The 21702-nt window shown below is 42.8% G+C and overlaps 1 long non-coding RNA gene across 2 annotated transcripts in view; it reads right to left on the bottom strand.

Annotated features, from left to right (window-relative positions):
- Positions 1-21702, bottom strand: part of LOC148684242 (uncharacterized) — a 68618-nt gene that overhangs the window by 21899 nt on the left and 25017 nt on the right. For both annotated transcript variants that reach the window (XR_015946344.1, XR_015946343.1), the window contains exon 2: positions 14030-14128. This is a non-coding gene — a long non-coding RNA (uncharacterized LOC148684242). The remainder of the gene's footprint in view (positions 1-14029; positions 14129-21702) is intronic.

Genomic DNA, 21702 nt, shown 5'->3' with positions numbered 1-21702 from the left:
TGAGCCAGATCCATAGGAGGGCGAGACCCCTGAACCTTTCACGCTCATGTAAATGAGGATGTGACAGAAGAAGCTGCTTTTGTCACTGCTGGCAGGAGCACAGACTACTGCCTTGCACAGATCAGACTGTTTGTCAATCTTGCTCACCATTTGTCAATTCTGAGGTTTCCCATGCCTGTTCTATATCCATACCTGCCAGGTTCCTGCCAGAAAAATAAGGGGTCGGCAGACCGGAAGTAGTGCTGCCGCCATTTTGGAACTGGGCAGAGCAGCATTGAAAGTCGCTTCTGAGCATGCTCTGCTCAGTTCCAAAATGGCCGTCATGCCAGAAATCGCTTCTGTGCATGTCTAGAGACTTCAGACATGCGCAGAAGGAGCCTCCCCCGGCCGGTAAGTAAACCGGGGGGGGGGAATCCGTTTTTCCAGCTGGGAACGGCTGGAAAAACGGGGGTTTCCCGGGGAATACGGGAGACTTGGCAGCTATGTCAATATCTGGCACTATGGGAAGCCTAAAAGGCAGAATCCTGATCAAACTTGCCTCAAGTTAGCTAGCCAGTGGGGATGCAGGAACTATGAATCTAAGGCTTGAAATCCTGCCTGCTTCTAATGGTCTCCAATCACCCATCCACTTGGTAGCAGTGGGAAACAAGCAGACTATAGGCAGAGATGCTGGAATCACCATGACTTCTCCCTCCATGCAGGAGGGAGGTGCACATCTGTAGCTTGCTCTGTGCGTGTAGGCTTCCACGTGATGTGGAACTTTGATTGCCCATGGCGTCTACATCATGGGGGACGCACAGAGAGTACTCACCACTTCAGAAGTGCTCCCAACTACACATGGCTGTCAGGGGGGCTGGGAATGTTAGGAGTGGTGACAGCAGGCTTGCCCATACTTTCTCTTTCCACCATTGTATGGCAGATGGCGCATGGAGGCAGCTTATGTCTTTATGAAATCATGATATTGCATGGGTTTCATCTAACTGTGTCTAAGCGTGGTCAGAACAGTACCCCACCTCTGCCTCCTGCTTCTCCTCCATGCACCCTTGAATTATTCTCCAGAGCAGTTGAGCAGGGAGGGCTGAGAAAAGAAGGAGAAGTTCCGCTGCACAAGCAGAAGCCCACTCAGGCAATGTATACATATATGGAGAAATAGTACACATGATTACTTGGAAATAAGCCCCACATAGTCCCAGAAAAGTGTGCACAAAATTGCAAGACTTATGCACCTGTTGTTTCAAAGCAGAGGCAGCTGCTTCACCCCACCTTGCCATGAGACCATAGGTAAAGGTAAAGGGACCCCTGACCATTAGGTCCAGTCGTGACCGACTCTGGGGTCGCGCGCTCATCTCGCATTATTGGCCGAGGGAGCCGACGTATAGCTTCCAGGTCATGTGGCCAGCATGACAAAGCCACTTCTGGCAAACCAGAGCAGCCCACGGAAATGCCGTTTACCTTCCCGCTGTAGCGGTTCCTAGTTATCTACTTGCATTTTGACGTGCTTTCGAACTGCTAGGTTGGCAGGAGCTGGGACCAAGCAACGGGAGCTCACCCCGTCACAGGGATTCGAACCGCCGACCTTCTGATCAGCAAGCCCTAGGCTCAGTGGTTTAACCACAGCGCCACCTGGGTCCCTGGTTTCAAAGCAGAGGCAGCTGCTTCACCCCACCTTGCCATGAGACCATAACCTAGGTTCATTCAAATTATCTTCCAAACAATCACACGTGTTTCACACAGCAGGTCCCTAGAATTTCCCCAAGTATATAGCAATTTGAAGTCTTTGCCTGTACACCAAGTCATCTCCGTGCACCCCCCGTCAAATCAGAGAGTTCCTGCACTCCCTGCCATTCATAATGTCAGGCAGCTCATTTAGTACTTCATAGCTTGAAGCCCAAAGGACCATTTTGCCATTATAAATTAAAAATGGTGCGATTTGAAATTAGGTAGGCTATAGATTCCTATCTGCAGTCATTCCTATAAATTGTTGGATGACTTTCTTCAGAGGAATGCCATTTGCTTCAGCAGGACAGAATGGGGGAAATAATAATAACAATTATTATTATTATTATTTATTTATTTATTTATTTATTTATTTATACCCCACCCATCTGGCTGGGTTTCCCCAGCCACTCTGGGCAGCTTCCAACCGAATATTAAATTTTAAGGACTCTTGATCTAGAGAACCTACCACCTCCCCCCACACCAACAAACCACATGTGATTAACCTCTGGCCATGTTCAGCCCTCTTCATGCATTACGAACATGTGAAGGGTAGTCATGGGGTGAGTGTGCTAGTTCCACCCCATGTCATCATTCCTGTCACCACTCCAAGTCATGAATGATGACTGTCTGGACTTGGGAGCCTCCTGTCCAGACAAAGACTCTGCATGTTTAGAACACTGAAAAATGAAGACTAAAAAACAGCAAGCATCCTCCACGAATACGAGTGAGTCCCGATGTTTAGAAGAGTTCCCTCAAAGAAGAGTTTGGATTTGATATCCCACTTCATCACTACCCTAAGGAGTCTCAAAGCGGCTAACATTCTCCTTTCCCTTCCTCCCCCACAACAAACGCTCTGTGAGGTGAATGAGGCTGAGAGACTTCAGAGAAATGTGACTAGCCCAAGGTCACCCAGCAGCTGCATGTGGAGGAGCGGAGACGTGAACCCGGTTCACCATATTATGAGTCCACCGCTCTTAACCACTACACCACACTGGCTCTCTCAAAGAGTTGGAGGACATCTGGAATGGTGGTGGAGACAGGGCTAGCGCACAACTGCACAGTCCCACACCTCCTAGCATTTGCTTAACTCTTAATCTTAAGGACTGGAGGTATTGGTAAAAGAGGGGCAGTCTAGGTGTTATCATTCCAACATGGAAGCCACTGTTCCTTTGGGGCGTTTGCAGTGTATCACTGCTTTGGGAAGACCTTGCAGCTTAGGTGAATTAGATTGAAAAGATTGCTTACGGTTTCTGGGCTTCAAGGGCTTTATTAATGCAGGAACTATTTACAGGTCAGTAGAGTTGAAAGAAAGAAAGAAATAGCAGACATCTTGTCTCAACAAGTTGGGAGAGAACAAAAAAACAACCCAAAATGACTTAGCTTTTGGTGGGGGTGGCATTAACTAAAACAGAGACTATAAGCAGGGGACAGCTAGATCATTAGACAAAAGTGTCCTTGTGTGGTGTAAAGTAAAACATGCATTAACTAGCAGTTCAGGAGAAGGGAATGTATTTGCTTTTCTCCAAAAGCTACCACCTTTAGAGTTCTGGAAATTAAATGGACAATAACCCCTGTCTAAGAATTCATTTGAAAGCAGAGTGTTCACAGTTTGCTTATTTTTCTTTAGAATTTTTTTTAAATCTTTCTAAAATATATTTCCATTATTACTTTTATTAATTATTCATTATCTCTGTGTCTCCTAATTATGGCTGAGATCAGTGCAAGTACTCCAAGAAGCTTCATGCCCATGGGAAAGTCTCAAACCCCAGATTGCTGCTGCCAGGGTAGAAAATACAGTGGTGCCTCGCAAGACGAATTTAATTCGTCCCGCGAGTCAATTCGCTTTGCGAAAAATTCATCTTGCGAATCGCAGTTTCCCATAGGAATGCATTGAAATTTCTTTTTTTGCCCATAGGAAAGCATTAATTAAATTTCAATGCATTCCTATGGGAAACCGCGATTCACAAGATGAATTTGTCACAAAACAAATTCATCTTGCGAGTCACCATCAGATCGCAAGACGCATTCGTCTTGCAGGGCATTCGTCTTGCGAGGTACCACTGTATTGAAGTGGATAGACTGGTCTGACTCAGTATAAGACAGCTTCCTATTTGCCTTTAACGCACACCTGGATGTACCAGCTCGGTACAATGATGAGACTGAGGTACAAAACAGCCCTTTCAGCCTCAGTTTGCATTGTCGTTGGAACAAATAGAGTAAATGCCAAACTGAGACATAACTTTATAAATCAGTTTTGAGAATAACCGTGTGTGTGTGTGTGTTTTGCAGAACCATGGCAGAGAAGTGTGCAGACCAATGTAAAGTTCGAGAACTACAGGAAGAATTCATGATGCTAATTAGAGTTCTTATTAGATTCCCATAATGAGAAATGTGCGAAATAGCTCCTTTTATTTCACCAGGGACAAAGGGAGCTGATGAAGGAAAGTGGCGGTCGGAAAGGAGGGTGAGGAGAGGGCTCGGTATCAGATCACTCACTGAAACAGAAATACAAGGGAGAAAAATAAGGCAGCGTAGTGTGCTGTGTCTAGGTTGTGACATAAAAGGGGTGTTTATGCCCAATGTCAGAAATAGAAATCGGTGAAGTGATCTTTAGCTATATTACATCCCTCTGGACAGCTTAGTGGTTTCTCCACCCCAGAGACTCAGACCGGGGGTGGGGGAGGCTGGAAGAGAGCTGCCCCAAACCTGTGGAACACCCTTCCCACAGAGGTTGAAGCTGGGGCCATCTGCACATGAAGCAGAAAATCTGCCACTGAGCTACAGGCCTTCTGTTATATATCTGATTGCAGCAAACAGGTTGAGCACAGCAGCTGGGAAAAAAACACTGTCATTGTGTGATGTTCCTGGGGTCCTCTACAAGGACCTGGACCCAGGTTGTCACAAAGGTCAGTCCCTCAGCTATATTGCGGACTGTGTTTTCCAGAGACTTCCCTTTAAATAAATGCTTCTATCATCTATTGACTTATAGGGAGTAGTAGAACTCTCCTTTACTCAAGAACGTCTACTCAAGACACATTGGCATACCCCACAAGTGTCCTGGAAAAACTGGGACATCCCATTTCTTATTATGAGAGAATGGCAGCCATTTTGATTGCTGTGATCTCGTGTGATTTTATGGCGTGATTTTTTTCCTAGAAAAAGAAGGGGGGGTTGGATTTTGATATCCCGCTTTATCACTACCCGAAAGAGTCTCAAAGTGGCTAACAATCTCCTTTCCCTTCCTCCCCCACAACAAACACTCTGTGAGGTGAGTGGGGATGAGAGACTTCAAAGAAGTGTGACTAGCCCAAGGTCACCCAGCAGCTGCATGTGGAGGAGTGGGGACGCGAACCCAGTTCACCAGATTACGAGTCTACTGCTCTTAACCACTACACCACACTGGCCCTCTTTTGGGGGGTCATGATCTTGTGTGGTGCCCCAAAATGTGTGTTTTGGGGCACCATGCCAAACAAGGAACACTTTGGGGAGGGGGGCTGTGGTGCAAAATTGCACGAGATCATGGCAACCAAAATGGCCACCATCCTCTCATAAAAACTGGGAAGATGGAATCTGGGAAGACAGCATCCCGGATTTTGGCTTCAAAGTATTCAATGACATCCAAACACAGGAAGCTCACATATAAATGTAAAATTTATTTCAGGAACGAATCACCCAGAATAAGGGATCATTGTGTACAGAATATTCATGTTTCTAATGTCCTATAGTGACATAACTGTTTTCCCTAACTGCTGCAAATGTTTCCTTACCTTCTTTTCTTAAGAAGGGTCACATGATCTTTGTTCTGTATTTGCAAGGAATTGATATTTCATTATGACAGCACCTAAGCTTTGGAACTCCCTGCGCATTGAACAACAGGGAGGGAGAGAACCATGTACAGACCCTTTTGCTCCTTGGAGGAAACATGGAATATAAATGCAATAAATAAATGTCTATGGTAGGGGAGCACCTCATTCAGGAAAAACACACACACATTTGTATAACAAAATTACCATAAACTCATCTCTTAGTTAACAATAGAGGAAGCTAAGGCTAAGCACTTCCCCGATATTCTGCTTCTGGTCACTTTTGCTAACAAGCCCGTATACTTCCTGCCGAGATTCCTGTTGAGACTGAAGAAGAAGAACTTAGGAAGAAGTTTCTTAATTGATCTTTGTAAATTATCTAGATTAATGGCAGTAACTGGACTAATTGAACTTTTGGATTGTAAAATCATTTACTATGGCTGTTCAATAAATCCCCTGATAACCGGCCAGAATGAGAGGATATATAAAGCCCTGAAAGGAGCTTTTGAAATAGTTGAGTTGAAAGTGGGAGAGAGTCTTTTATAGGGAGCTGGGCAGATGATTAACAGAACAAAGGGACTATCTTCACCCAGAGAGCTATATTTTAGCACTGTGTGGGGAAACAGGCACATCACATTTGTATGACAAAGGCAAAGGTTTATCAGTATTTAAAAATGAATTATATACAACTAATGCCAATGCGTGGTGAAACTAGGGTGATTACGAAAAAAGGGGGCACATAGAAAAAGAAAGAAAAGTGGGGGGACCAGAGAGTATATAACATCTAAAGAATAAAAGCCTGAAGTTCAACCACAAGATTAAAACAAAAAGTAGAAGAAAGGGGTAAAAGAGCGATCAAAATAATAAAGCAGCACTTAACTGTTTTCTTTGTGAAAAGTAACTCAAGGCAGAAGTAAAATAAAAAAATTCCTTCAGTAGCACCTTAAAGACCAACTAAGTTTTTATTTCGTGTGCATGCACACTGAAGAAGTGTGCATGCACACGAAAGCTCATACCAAAATAAAAACTTAGTTGGTCTTTAAGGTGCTACTGAAGGAATTTTTTTATTTTACTTCGACCCAGACCAACACGGCTACCTACCTGTAACAAGGCAGAAGCACAGGCTTGGAGAGGTTCAAAATGTGTTTTATAAAGAATTGGTATAGGAGCTGAATGGCTTATCCTACTGGTGGAAAGTTTTCAATACTTAAATCCCACGGTGGATATATATGTAATATCCCATAGCCTGGCTTCCTCAGAAAGCTCTTATAAACACCCTGAAGGAACAAAGAAAGTAGCCTTACACTGATTCAGACCACTAGCCAATCTTAAAAAAAAGGTAAATGACCCCTGGATGGTTAAGTCCAGTCAAAGGTGACTATGGGGTATGACGCTCATCTTGCTTCAGGGCCAAGGGAGCCAGCATTTGTCCACAGACAACTTTCTGGGTCATGTGGACAGCATGACTAAACCGCTTCTGGTGCAACAGAACAACATGATGGAAACCAGAGCGCACGGAAATGCGGTTCTGTGATCATGTGATGCCATGTGGTCACATAGCCAGTCCAGGAAGAACTGCAAATTGCCCTGCAGCACTGTGAGCATGTGTAGGGATCCCCCTAAAGATTTCCACAGTCAAGGAGAGCCTCTTTTGCCGTCTCATTAAGCTCGAAAGGCAAATGCTATCGCAGAAACACCCTCAACAAGGCTCTGCAAGACTCTTGCTCCCCACAAAAGAGCAGAAACAAAATCCTGGTACCTTAGAACATGAGTATCTCTTCTACTCAATAATCTCTTTTAAAAAAAAAAGTTGAAAAGCAGTTTTCTCATCAACAGTTATGTGTTAGAAGCTCAAATCAAGTACCCAGAGAATGGAGCTTCATATCAGGTGTGGGGCCAGTGGAATGAATTCTCATGATTTGGGATGATTTGTTTCTCAACTGAGTGGAAGTTTTTGCAGAAAGACCTTGGGGTGAAGAGCGCTTTATAGCTAATGTGACTGGTCCCAAAATGGCACTTTATCTCCCAAAAAAGGGGGCTTCTTTGAGAACAAGGCTATTCACTTTCACAGAGCAAAGTTAATGTCTTTTGCCAGTGTTAGAAAGCAGCCAGAGTTGTGTGACTGATTGATTGCCATCATTTTATTGGGATGGGGTTTAAATCATTGGTAGTTTACTGATAAAGAAAGAAACAGGGAATGAGCTTTTCTTCTTAACTGAGCAAACTGTTCTGATCCTAGGAAGTTCGATTTACTTGTCAAAATCTGTATGGCATATATCGAGTCTATATAGGTGATACGGGTTTTGACAAGTAAATCAAACTTCCTAGGATCAGAATATTCTATATTATAGAGTGTGCTATACTCTGATACTCTTGCAAAATGGTTAGTCATCATTTATCTTGCGCCACTGTTCATATTGACTGTGGCATACAAATTCTCTTTTTACTTCCAATGCATCTTCTTTATATTAACTGACAGTCCCCCCAATATCTTACTCCAGAGAAAGAGAACCCTAATGCGTGCCCTCTGCCGCTTCAAAAAATAAACACAGGAGGCTGTATGTATAATCCTGTTATTCATCTTTAAAGCTTTGCTTTCATGCTGCCCGTGTCAGAATAAAGTGTATGGAGGAGCTGTATGTATTTTCTGATTAGTACAGTTTGGGCTTGGGAAAGGTTACTTAAGAAACATTAAACATTAGACGGACTGAAAAGCTGCTCCTAATTCCCTTCAGAACCTCTTGCTATAGCAACCAGGAGAGATAAAGATGAAAAGAATTACTTGTTCCTTGCTTTCCGCACTCCTGCCCTGTAGGCAGACTACTTTTAGCCACTTTCAATTAAAGTACCTTGGCAGTTATTTGAAAACTTAGGCTTAAATGACATCTGACAGAGGCAGGTGCGTTTGCTTAACCTGGATCTACCCCAGTCATAAGGTGTACGGTGAGGACTGATTTACAGAATAAAGGGGGCATTTGAGCACTGTCTTCTCCCCTATGGATTCCCTTCTCACACATCCCATCTCCCCCAAACATTTTTGTCATTTGCAATATTGGGACCCATATAGCCTCAAACATTTCACCAGTGAAAATAGGGGCATGGTTGGAAAGGTCCTATTCTCATACCAAATTACTTTGTACAAACGGATGGAAGAACCTTCAACATCTGACTAAATGCTACAATCATTTGCTTTGCCACCAGCAATCCTCCATGGACTTAAAACCCAATGAGACAGTGAATCTTTAGGGAAACTGTGCTAGAAAAAGAATGCTGTACACAAATCCCACCCCAGGCAAAAAAGAAAATTTGGTCTTGTTTATAGGCACTGCATGGCTTGAGGCATTTCAGAATTTCTTAACAAGTTCAAGGGGGCTAACTTTTTGTTGCTGCAACAGCCCAGGTATTTTGTTCCCAGCTAGTTATTTGACATCACCTTGGGGACGGCAACAGAGTTCTCCTTGCTGGCTGGCTTCTGCCAATTTCCTCCCACAATGCTCTGGGAGTTAATGTCGCATTCTGGAACATTCTGAGAATTAAAAAGGCAGGCCCCACTGGCAGCCACCACCACCCATGAACAGACAGGAAAACACAAGTGGTGTCCAAATTGTTTTCCAAAGAGGGGCAGATTTGATGAAGTGAACAACCAAAGTTGTTGACATTTTTTAGGATTGAAGTTTTTGAGCTTTTTTAAAGGGTTGGAGTTGAGTTTTTTTAGGACTGAAGTTATTGGGGTGGGGGGGAATTTTACCCCAGGAAATAAACTGCCACAGGGGCTGGATTAAACTGACTGGCGGGCTGGATTAGGCCCCTGAAACAGACTTTGGACATGCCTGAACTACACTGTGGAGAAAAATGGCAGCAGACAACTTCCAAAAAGAGCTCTACTGTCACCATTGCCACAGATGAAAAATGTGATAGCTGTCACTACTAAAAATCGGGGCCCTGAAGACTTTTTGTTTCCACCACAGAATTGGCTTCTAGATTTGCCCCCCCCCCCCTCATCTCTCTAGGTCAGGCATGCATGGAGTACTTGTGGCCCTTCGGAGATTGTTTAATGGTCAAGGATGACAAGTGAAAATGAACGCTGTAAGATTCAGGACAGATAAAAGAAAGTACTTCTTCACACACAGCAAAGATAAGCTATGGATCTTTGCCAACTTTAAAAGAGGATTAGAGAAATTCATGAAGGATGATGCTATCCATGACCGCTAGCCATTATGGCTATTCTCTGCCACCATAGTTGGAGGCAGCAAATGCTTCTGAATACCTTTTGCTGGAAGCTAGACGAGGGGAGAGTGCTCTTGTGGTCACATTCTGCTTTAGGGTTTCCCATAGGCACCTGGTTGTCTGTGGCAATGGGATTCTGGATTAGATGGGCCATTAGCCTGATCCAACAGGCACTTATTATGTTCTTATGTGTAAGAACCAGAAAAAAGGCTGGTAAATAGAGAGAGCTGGAGCATATGGGCATAGGATGGGGTTTGGGAGAAAGGAGGTGATCTGCAGAAGACACCAGCTCATCTGCACAAACCCTTTTGACTCTTAAAATATAGGATTCAAGAAGACCTTTTTGCAAACTGTTATACGTAGTTTTAGCCTTAAAGGAATTGAAAGGAAAAGCACATAGGGTGGGGGGGCACTATTTGGGATTACAAAAGGACAAACCAAAATGATTTTGCACCTTTTCTGCTGTCACCTTTCCTTATATTTCCTTTTGTATCCATTAGTATCTGGGTGTTTAGCAGGTTGGTTACAGTAGCTAAGTGTTAATTGGTTCCTTGGCATGCCGAGATGGAACCTGATTAATTAGGAGAGGAAGTACCAATCCCAAAGCAGCAAGACGTGCCCATCAGTGTTGATGCCTTCAGCTTTGGTATATAATGAGACTTCTCGCTGCAGGCAAAGGGGAGACCGCATGCTTCCTTGTCTCTGGCATGGAGAAGAATTAAGCCTGAACTCTGTAGCAGACCCCTGCTTATCAGTAACCTTGCTATTACTCTGTCGACCCTGATGTGCATAAGCAATATTTTCATCCACTTCCCAGGAGAATTATCTAGCTGTTGAAGTAGAAAATGAATATTTTACAGTTCACTTGTCTGATCAATTACCTACAAGCTGCTGCAGTATTTTATAGCCAGTGGGAGAGCTGTATAGGTGATGATAGGGAAATCTGGAGGGAATCTCAGCCAACTTTTTTTTTATTTCTATTTTCTATTTTTATTTTTTTAAAGGAATAAAACTGTGAATGAAGCTCCAGTTTTGTTCACCAGGGTCTAGCCAGAAATTACAGTGTAACCAATTAAAGCGCGGAAATGGCAATCAGACAAATGTGAATTCCAGAGGTGAGGAAGTTTGATTGCATGATTGAGGGATAATGAAGTGCAGAATGGTTCAAAGCTAACTTCTTCTCAATAAAACATCTCCCATGATGCTTTTATTTGCAGATTTTGAGATAATTTAGAAATGATCATATTGGTAGACACTTTGGAAGCTGAAGGCAACTATGTAAATTAAATTGCTGACACTCACCCCCAGTGAAAGTGCTTTGTGAAAGAGCTTTGTATAAAGGTAAAGGTAAAGGGGCCCCTGACCATTAGGTCCAGTTGTGACCGACTCTGGGGTTGCGCGCTCATCTCGCATTATTGGCCGAGGGAGCCGGCGTACAGCTTCCAGGTCATGTGGCCAGCATGACAAAGCCGCTTCTGGCGAACCGGAGCACCACATGGAAACACTGTTTACCTTCCCCTGTAGCGGTTCCTATTTATCTATTTGCATTTTGGCGTGCTTTCGAACTGCTAGGTTGGCAGGAGCAGGGACCGAGCAACGGGAGCTCACCCCGTCACAGGGATTCGAACCGCCGGCCTTCTGATCAGCAAGCCCTAGGCTCAGTGGTTTAACCCACAGTGCCACCTGGGTCCCTAGAGCTTTGTATAGACCCTTTTTATATATTGATGGAAGACCCACTGAACTTACATTATTGGGAATTGATTTGAACAAACCACATGGCACTTTTAAAATATTGCCTGGTTCATTGTGATAAATTAGTGAAATCTCCCACAAACTGATTTGAGATTGTCGTCATCATTATTCTTTATTTGACTGTCAGTCAGAAAAGGTTTGAGATTGTTTGTACTTTCATGTGCAGGCTCAGCTAGGTATGTTCATTTGGAAGTAAGTCCCACTGGGCTCATTCATTGGGGTTTACTTTCATGTAATTCTGCCCAGCATTAAAACATTAGTACTTAAGAAAGAAGAGGTTGTAGTATCAAATTGAAAGCCTACAAAAATCTGAAATAAAGTCTTCTTTTGAATAATACAGAGAATATACCAGAATGTTTAGGGGACTTTTCTTTTTTAATCAGTCCATATGTTCTAGAATTCCTAGAATTCCAGAAAATTGAGTTGCTCCAACTCAGGTTTTACTTATGGCTCAGTCCCTCTACAGCAGAGGTGGCTAATGTGGTACCTTCCAGAAGTTGTTGGACTCTAACCCCCATAAACCCCAGCCAGCATGGCCATTTGTCAGGGATAATGGGAGTTGTAATCTGTCAATATCTGAAGAGTGCCATGTCAGCTACCCCTGCTCTATAGCCTAGGCCTGGTCAGGCAGCCTTGAGGGATTCTGATAGGCCTCATTCTAAATACCTTTTTTGTCCTATCTCACTAAAGCTGGTCTCTTGCCTTGAGCATTTCCCCTCGTTTCCCAAGGTTCATGAAGTGTCTTCTATACTCCACCAGTTTTGAAAACCTGGATGGTTGATGACAATGTAATAAAGAACAAAAATGGGCATGGGGAACCTGTGCCCCTTCAGATCCTGTAGGACTTCAGCTCCCATCATCTATTGGCTATGGTCGCAGGGGCTTATAGGAGTTGAAACCAACAAGCGGAAGCCTACAATTTCTCCATACCTGTTAGGGCCTTTATTACATTGTCATCACATGCCCAGATTTTCGGAAGGTATGGAAAAACTTAGATACTTCATGTATACTGAGGCAAAGGCAGATAAATGCTGTTCAACAACACAACTTCAAGTAAAAAGTGAAAAACAATCCAACCAAACCCTTCCTTAACCCCCCCCCCCATGGGTTAAAATCCTGACTAAAGACTCAACAGCTCCATCCTGAGTAGTTATGCTGTATAATGAGCAGTGCCACTTCTCATTCATTGCACCTACCCTGAACTCAGCATGAGACATAACACAAGTTTCCCAGGCAATTCAACTGGAGTGATAAACACTGCTCTAGCTAATCTAATTCTAGTTATGCTGTTTACCTCCTTGCCATTTACTTTCTTACCACTCCCCAGAGTCTCATCTCCACAGCAGAAAGCATTTCATGAAGACTGTAATAATTATCTTTAAGCTCCTGGCATCCAGACAATGGGAAATGGAGGAAAACAGTGAAGAAAACAAGTCCCCTTTATCTACTGCCTTAGGAGGGAAGAATGACAAGTGTACATCCTCATCTCTGCTTCTAGCAATGATAGTCTGTCGTAATCTGAGGTCTCCTTCTGCAGCTACAGATATAAAATACTGAAGCATTGTTAGTTGCTAAAATATCTGATCTACAATTTTTTAGGAGGAGGGGGGAAGAGTCCAGTACTGGAATAAACCAGAGTTCACAGTCACATGTACTTACATCTGCATTCACATGACATTGTTTCCCCATTATTTCCCAGTTATTCTTCACATTGTATTTGAGTTTTCACACCATGTAAAAGGCACTTTCGAAATACAGTATAGCAGAATATAGCACACGTTTAGCACTCACTTTTATGTTATTTGCTTCTAGAAAAAAATGGTTTGCAAATAGAGGGGCAATGAATGGATGCCACCTGTTCAGTTTCATTATTGTTCTGTGGCTCGGCTCGGCTCTGCATTTCACCCCACCTGTCTTTCCGTTTAATTTCCAAAATTCATTTTGGAATTTCTGCATGTGCAATTGCATCAGGATTCCCTTTCTAAATGTGGTGTTTTGACCAATGTGTGACATGCATTTGTGCACAGTGGTAACCTCGGGGGGGGGGGGGCTGGGAGATGCACAGACCCAAAAGTGCAGCAAACTGTACACACTTGGTGATCTGAACAAAAGCTGGAAATGGAAATTACTAATGTGCTGGTCCAAACAAGGCCATGCTATTTGGAAGCCCCCAAATCCATAGCAAAAGTCAGAGGGGAATAATTATGTAAGCGCTTTTCATCTTTACTACTTCTGAAACTGCTTTAAACTAATTCATTTTGGAAAGTCTCTGAGGAACCTGCAATTCTTGATCAATATTTGCTGGTGATTTGGGGGGGGGGAATAAGATTTACTTAGTAACAGTAGAGACTTTATACCATATGCTGTCCCTATTGAAAGCACTGTGCAAGAATGTTTGCCTGGGGAGTGGGGGATATTCAAAAGAATGTTGACTGTGGAAAATGAGCAAAGCAGAGCTGATGATTCCAAGGTAGGCTCCATTCACAGTCGGGATGGTAAGAAAGTCTTAGTAATATGCTCAGTAATACCTTCTGTATTTGCACTTTTCTCTTCTCTTCCTCAAGTTTGCCATGACTGGTTCTTCAGCGAGCACTGTATCTCCATCAACCATGTGCTCATTTTGACTCCTGCCAGAGTTAATGGGAATTACAGATTAGAGAGAAGCGTGGATGCAGCTTTTTCTTCTTTGACTTTTTAAGATCCTCTAATCCACCCTGAGCCTATGGCAAAGGACAGCGTGTACTCATAATTAACAGGAGGCTCTGTCATTGGATCTGCTGAGGCAGCAGACAAATGCACTGGAGTGTCATTATCCTGTGGACCCACAGTGACCAGTACATTGACTCAAAGGTTATCAACGTCAGGCTGGATTCTTGACTCTGAGCCTGGTGTCCAAAAGACCACTGAATCTTTGACTGGTGAGCAAGAGTCCCCTGTTCCATATCCTACACCACCAGGGCATTCAAAACCAGGATCCTCGTGGATATCTTCCCCAGGGACTGAGGAACCAAACTACCTCTTCAGTGCAACAGCACAGAGAGCACACCAAGCAGGAGGCTACTGAGTACAAGAGAAGTGCCTGTTGTCAGGGCAGGGTGTGTGTGTTTAAGGGTACTAATTCCCAGTAATGAGGTGGAGCCTTGGAGCGTGGGTTGGAAACAGAGTCTCAAAAGGCTTCAGTGCACTCCCAGCCCATGTCAGAGCAGGTTGCTCTACTGGGAGCTGTCCATGGTGCTTCAGCATTTGACCTGCCTTGCTATCTTTGTCCTCTGCTGGGAGCTGTCCATTGTACTGCAGCAACTGACCTGGATTAAAACCTTTGTCTCCATAAAGAGGTTTTGGTTTTTGGTTTTTGGTTTTTGGTTTTTTGTTGTTGCTTTGCTTTGCTTTGCTTTGCTTTGCTTTGCTTTGCTTTGCTTTGCTTTGCTTTGCTTTGCTTTGCTTTGCTTTGCTTTGCTTTGCTTTGCTTTGCTTTGTTTGCAAGAAGGGTTAAAACCATGCAGAAATAAGAAAAGACATTCTGAGTACAGCAAGTACTATGGTTCACACCATAGAATGAGAGATGGCAAAACGTCTTGCTGCTCTGTCATCAAAAGCAAGGGAATGGTGCCAGATATCCTGTAGTGTCCATAGAGATGACGCTCTCACTTTGAGTCAGTTTGGTTATTTGTAGCCCTCTTCAGGTCTTCAAAAGAAAGCGTGAGGGTTCCAACTTTGTAAGGGCGGGGGCCATGTCCTGGAGGAGAAGTATTCTCTTGTATTACAGCCCCCTCCCTCCTCCCCTGAATGCATGAAAGTCTGCTGGGAGATCCTAACCATGCATGGTGGGATGCAGTTAGAGACCTCCCTTCAATTGCAATTCCTGAATGTTCAACATTCCTGATACTAGGGAGGTTTCTGGCTGAAAGCGGTTAGACTCTGCCTTTACTGCACATGTGATGGTCAGGAGAAAAGCTGGTGAGTGTGAGGACCCTGAGGTGGGGCTTGCATGAATGACTCCTCCCCCTCCCCACTTTAAGCCCCCTATGTTCATTTGAAGCCGTGAAGAGGACATGAATCACACTGCTAAGGGATGCAGAATTTACAGCACACCAGTTGCATGGTGGAAAGTATGCTAAAATGGTTGCCTTTACCAGTAGAATAGATCCATCACAGAAATGTGCACCTGGGTGAGTTTTCCTCTTGAGAAATATTTCTAACTTTGCAGAAATGCTTATTGTAATCTGAATCCCATTTCAGATGAAATTCAGTTTGCAACCCCATTAAGGCCACTCTATGTGCTGTCACATTCACAGTTGGATGCAAGGCGTCCAGACTGCAGTCTTTAAAGCAGTTATTCTGAGTAAATAAAACTTCCTCTCTAGCCCAGTGAACAATATTACTCACACCTCCACATTATCATGTGAACCATTTTGTCTTCCTTATAATCAAGCTGCTGGTAATATATATGGTGACACGGATGCCAGTGTAAAGAATGAATAAGGTTATGAGCAGTTACCAAACACTTTTCAAAGCATCCTCTTTTTTTCTTTTTTTTACCAACATCCAAATTAATTCTGCTGATGGATTTTTCTTATTTACGTCTTTCCTTGCTGCCTTAGGCTATAATTAGTCACTGAAAATGGTCTTTCTTTGCTTCGATGATACTGTACACTCCAGTCATAGTTCTTGTTCCTTATTAGAGAAAACTCCTCAACAGATATAATCTCTGCAGCCTAATGACCACAGGCCCATTTAGAAGCATCTTGAATGCTATCCCTCTTAACAAGGCCATAACGAAGGCAGAGGTGCCAAATTATTAGTTGTCAGGCACTTAACAGTACCTGTAAAACTAAGGCAAGGGGAAACATGTATCTCTCGAATTTTTCTAACTACTTGCAATGCAATAAACAGAACATAATATTTTATTTTAATAAGCTCTTGCTTTTCCGAAGCAGTTATAAAACTAATAAGCTATGAAGCAAGATAAGCAATCAAAGCCAGACACTCCAACAGGCCTTAATTTAACACTGTAGGTTCCCTTTCCTCAGCAGTTGGAAGGGGTGATGCCATATTTCAGGCATAGCCAACAAGGTGCTCCAGAGATATCATTGGACTCCCATCTTCCCCAGATCAGCATGGTCAATGGTCAGAAATGCTAGCAGTCACTGGAACAATGCAGCCAGAATCCAGAGAGAAAGGAAATCCTGATAATGCTTTATTGAGGAAGCTGAACAAATTTGAGGAGAAATAAACAGAGATGTTTTGACTTTCTTACCTCAGGCCTTACACATAGCTGGGAGACATTCAAGCAAACATACAGAGGAAATCTCCTTCAGAACTATGCACCCAATCAGGGCACCATGCTACCTCAGTGAACACTATGCTGGTTGCTAAGCAACACCTCCTCTTCTTCCACTACTGCTCTAGGTTAGATGACTTACTGGTAACATAATTAACCCTTAAGTTACAAACTGAATGATCCCTGCTATTACACTTCCAACAAGGAATGATGAGAGTTGTAGTCAAAAAACGTGGTAGGAACCAAGTTGGTTACTCCAGCCAGCTTTACTTCTTCTTCTTTTTTTAAGAAACACCTAGTTCTTTTTCAATGTTTGTAAAATCATCACTGTGTGGTAATGCTCTCCTAATCCATGTTTTTCCAAGGGTGCTATCATGCTGCAGTTTGCATGGACACCGACAGGTGCTGCTGCGAACTACAGTATGACAAAGTGGGTTCTCAGAGCTGCTGGGCCATCGCAGAAGCATCAGAGGGCAAGGAGAGGGAAACCCGAGACAAAAGAAGGCAGGTGAGTGGCTAGGAGTGAGTGAGACGGTTACCCAGGCTGGCATGTGAGTAGGTAGCCTATGACAGCAAGTGAGCAACTGGGTAGCCCAGACAGGCAGGAGGCCTAGGCCAGAAAGTGGAGGTTTGGTGAGGACTAAAGGGATGAAGGAGAGGTGGTTGGGGTGAGGTGCAGCTTTGGTGAGAGGCAAAGGGAGAGGGAAGGGTTAGCTTTGTGTTCTCCCTTCAAAGCTGCCTTTGGTTAGATTTAAAGAAGACAGAAAAAACTTAGCTGCATGTATCACCGAATTTGGTTCTCACCCATGCAAAGCAAATCTTAGGCCCCATTTTTGAAAGCCCAGGTCCATAGGTTTCCTTGCTAACACAGAGGAAGGTTAATAGGTCACAGATTTATTGCCTTGCCAAGGATTTCTTTGAGAGATATTAATGTAATGGAAGGTGAGAGAGAGAGGGGGGCACCCAAGACTTCACATAGCATCTTTAGATGATCAACCTGATGAAAAGACATAACATAGCTAACACAGGAAATTGCCCTACAGTCTTCAATCTGTGGAAAACAGTACAATTTTTATTTTTTATTTTAAAGGCAAGTGGGACATTGCTTGTGTTGTACTGCTAGAGGGAAAACATCATAAATCAAAGGAGTTGAAACAGTTACCATGTAAGCGATATATTGGACATTACATGGAGGGTTGCCTATAGTTCTGTCACTATATTTTAGGAATCAGTCTAGTTGCATTGGAGAAGATGCAACTAGGATCGGACATGGGGTTGAGTTTGATCCAAACTTAGCCATGCTTACAGTAGACCCATTGAAATCAACAGGGCTTAAGTTAATTAAAGCTGTAGTGGTTTTCCTGCAAGTGTAGACTTTACCATTTTAGTCTGAGTATAATACAAATCAGTGGTGGGTAAGGGTGGGGGAGAATAGCATGGATCTCCATGAAATACTGAGGCAAGGGAAATGTCACTCCCCCCTTCAAGGACCTTGTTGTCCCAAGTGTTGGGAGTGAGCTTCTGCTTTCTCCACATGGATTTTGGGGTACACAATGGAGATCTAGCTATCCATGGGCTTGCATGACAGTGGTGGTCATCCCAATTCCATGTCATGGTATAGATTTGATTCAGGCCCTCAGCACCTGCAATTTGTCGCACGTCCATGCTTTTGGGGGGAGAGAAGATAAACCAGCATAGAGGAGAGGGGTGGCCAAAGCTGATGGTGGAGAATTTTTTTAAAATAGTTTGATACCTTCCTGTCTTCATTGTGTTGGCTTTCAGCATTGTAATCTGTATTGGATTTTTAATTTTTGTAAACTACTTATAGATCTTTGTAGGAAACAACACATGAAATGAGAGTTCTGATGCTAATGCTGAGACTAATTTGTACCTACTATACCTTTTAACAAATTAAAGGACTTATTGGCTGTACACTGTGGTTTTCCTCCTTCCCCCTATCCCCCCCCAACTATTCTTTTATTTGGTTATAGAAAATGGAGAAATATTAGCAAATGGTTAAAAAACCAAATATGCAAGTTCTACAAATATTAACTAAATCAACTCTTACTTTTAACTCACACCTGATAAGTAGATTATAAATCTAGATTTTAAAAAAGCAGTTTCTGCCCCTCTTGAGTATTAAACTATTTAAAATATTAAACTATTTTGACCCTTCCTGAGACTTTTTACTGGGTGTAATTTATTAAATTCTATTCCCATCGTTGCTACTTTTATTTGACGTTTAATCCATACTCCTATGAAATCTGCAACCACCATGCAGTATCTCTGACCCCTTTCCTATGGCAGAGTCTCTTAAAATATGTGTATGAAATTTAGTCTGACACTCAAACAACTTCCCACAGTGCTCCAAAGGACATTGATCTAGAAGGCAGCTTTCAAAGTGGTTGTTTTGATGAATGGAAAATACATGTCAACTGTTCCGAACTGAACATCTCCACAAGTACTGCGCCATGATCTGATAATAAAAGTATTTTTATAGTAGCTCCTGAATATGTCAAATTGGTACTTCCACTACTTACTGTAGGTCCAGTTTTAATCAAGCAGCACCAAACAGCCTATGATATAGGACACATCTCATTCTGCTCTTTGTCAAAAACCAGTTGGAATTATGTAATGCCTCATGCATGAAACTCATGCATGAAGCTTCCTGTTGAGAACTCTTAACTGTCCCAAAATAATGTGGTGAGGCTAGTAAATAGGGGAAGATGTTCTCATCTCCATGGATATCCATTTATTGGCCCAGTTCAAAGCACTGTTACTAATCTTTAAAGACCTAAAAGGCTTTGGACCATATACAGTATATGTCACCTTGAGCCTTAGGTCTTTATTGGAGGCTCAATTAGACATACAGTATATTCCTGGGTATAAGACTACTTTTTAACCCAGGAAAATCTTCTCAAAAGTCAGGGGCCGTCTTATACGCCGGGTCATATTTCTTATACGGCGAGTATATCCCAAATTCTATATTTTAACTGGAAGAGTTGGGAGTCGTCTTATATGCCCAGTCGTCTTATACACCGGAATATACGGTATATATTGCCACTCAGGTAGCCTAGAGCATTGGGGTGGGTGGTTATTAAGAAGGTCTTTCCAGTGCTGACACCCCAGTTATGGAATCCCTTCCCTAACCCTACTCGCTTGGCACCTACACAAAGATCCTTTGGGCACCAGATTATTATTCTTTTAGAACTCTGTCCCTGCCACCTGCATGGAACAGACTATGTCTGCTAAGTATTAAATAGCACTGTGTTGATTTTTAGGCAGGAAACTGGATGGGTTGGGTCTCTGGTTGCAATTAATCTTTCTTTCTGTTTAAACTGAATATTGTTTCTCCTTGGTTACAACCACTCGTTGCTGATTGGGCAGTCAAAAAACCAGAGACCCTAAATTGAATAAATAAATTAGGAAGCACCAGCGATTGAGCTTAGCAACAGAGAGAGCCAATGGGAGCTGCAAAATGCATCGTGGCCTAATTTGTTCGCCCTTGCCCAGCTATTATTTCCAGACAAACTGGAGACTTTGTTCCAAGGCAGGAACAAAATGGGGATGAGCAACTGAGATGGCTGTTTGTACGTTCTTCCAGGACGACCAAGTGGTTGGAAATTTCTGCTGGATCCCTAAACTACACGTTACAGATTAAGGATAGGCCACATGGTGCCCTCCAGAAGTGGATGGACTACAGCTCCCATGAGACACAGCTAGCATGGCCAATGGTCAGGGATGATGGGAGTAGTAGTCCAACAACATATAGTGTTGAGACTATCCCTGCTATAGATAAAAGGATGTAGCAGTGGACACTGAGCATAGCTGCCAAGTTTTCCCTTTTCTCGCGAGGAAGCCTATTCAGCATAAGGGAAAATCCCTTTAAAAAAAGGGATAACTTGGCAGCTATGGTGGACACTCCTTCTCTTTCTATCCTCCCCAAACTGTATAAATTGTCTCTAGTCACTGCTCACTTACGATGGATAGATCTGGGCTTATATTCTGGCATAATTCGTAAGACACAGGGAGCCAGTACTTTTCCTTGAGAATTTTTTTCCCCTTCCTAATTTCCACTATGCATTTAAAGAGGCTTTATTTTTTTACTGCCTTGTCAATTATACATATGGACTTTCAGCCCTCATTGCCTCATTTATGGGATGGAATCCATTCCAAACAAACATTTAAGATTAAAAGGCAATTGGCAGGTTATTACTCTATCTCTCCAATTTATTTAGTTCCCCCAATAAACATCGCTCAAAACATCAGAGCGTTTCTTGGATCCAGAATCCACCAAGCCGCTGCTACAACTTTAATAACACATTTGGGACAAAATAAGGCTGCTTTTCTTTTCAAAACAGAAGCACTTGAAATTTAGAAAATGCACAATTACACAAGGGACTGACATATTTTTAAAAGCATGTGTACTGAAATACTACTGTCTTTTTTATATAATTATCTATACACCCGTAGGCCTCACAAGTAATTGGGAAATCTGACCTGACAGGTCCTTTAAAGTTTGTTTGTCACACAAAGAAATTACCAGGAAGGAATGAGCATGGATGTGCTAGTATTCTTTCATCATCATTTTCCTGCAGAACATGATACAGAAACATAAAAACTAGAGATGAAAGGAGAGTTCTGAGTACAGATGCCTAAAAAAAAACTTCACCCTGATGTTCCTTTCTCTCCCCCTTCTCCCATCCCCATGTGGATAATGGGAATCCTTTCTAGCTAGCTCTTACGTCCTGTTAAATAATAGGTATTTGACATTTTCTGAAGATACCAGTGTTGACACAATAATATTATAGAGGGAAGGTACAGCTGATTAAATATCACAGAGAGCAGGGGAGGGGAGGGGAGACACACACACATGAGGGACACTTCAGAAGTTCCATTTCTGTTAATTCTGGTGTGATC

The sequence above is a fragment of the Zootoca vivipara genome, chromosome 11, assembly GCF_965207765.1.
Source record: "Zootoca vivipara chromosome 11, rZooViv2.hap1.1, whole genome shotgun sequence".
Classification (NCBI taxonomy): Eukaryota; Metazoa; Chordata; class Lepidosauria; order Squamata; family Lacertidae; genus Zootoca; species Zootoca vivipara.
Note: the sequence above shows the minus strand (reverse complement) of the source record. Positions and strands in the feature narration are given on the sequence as shown.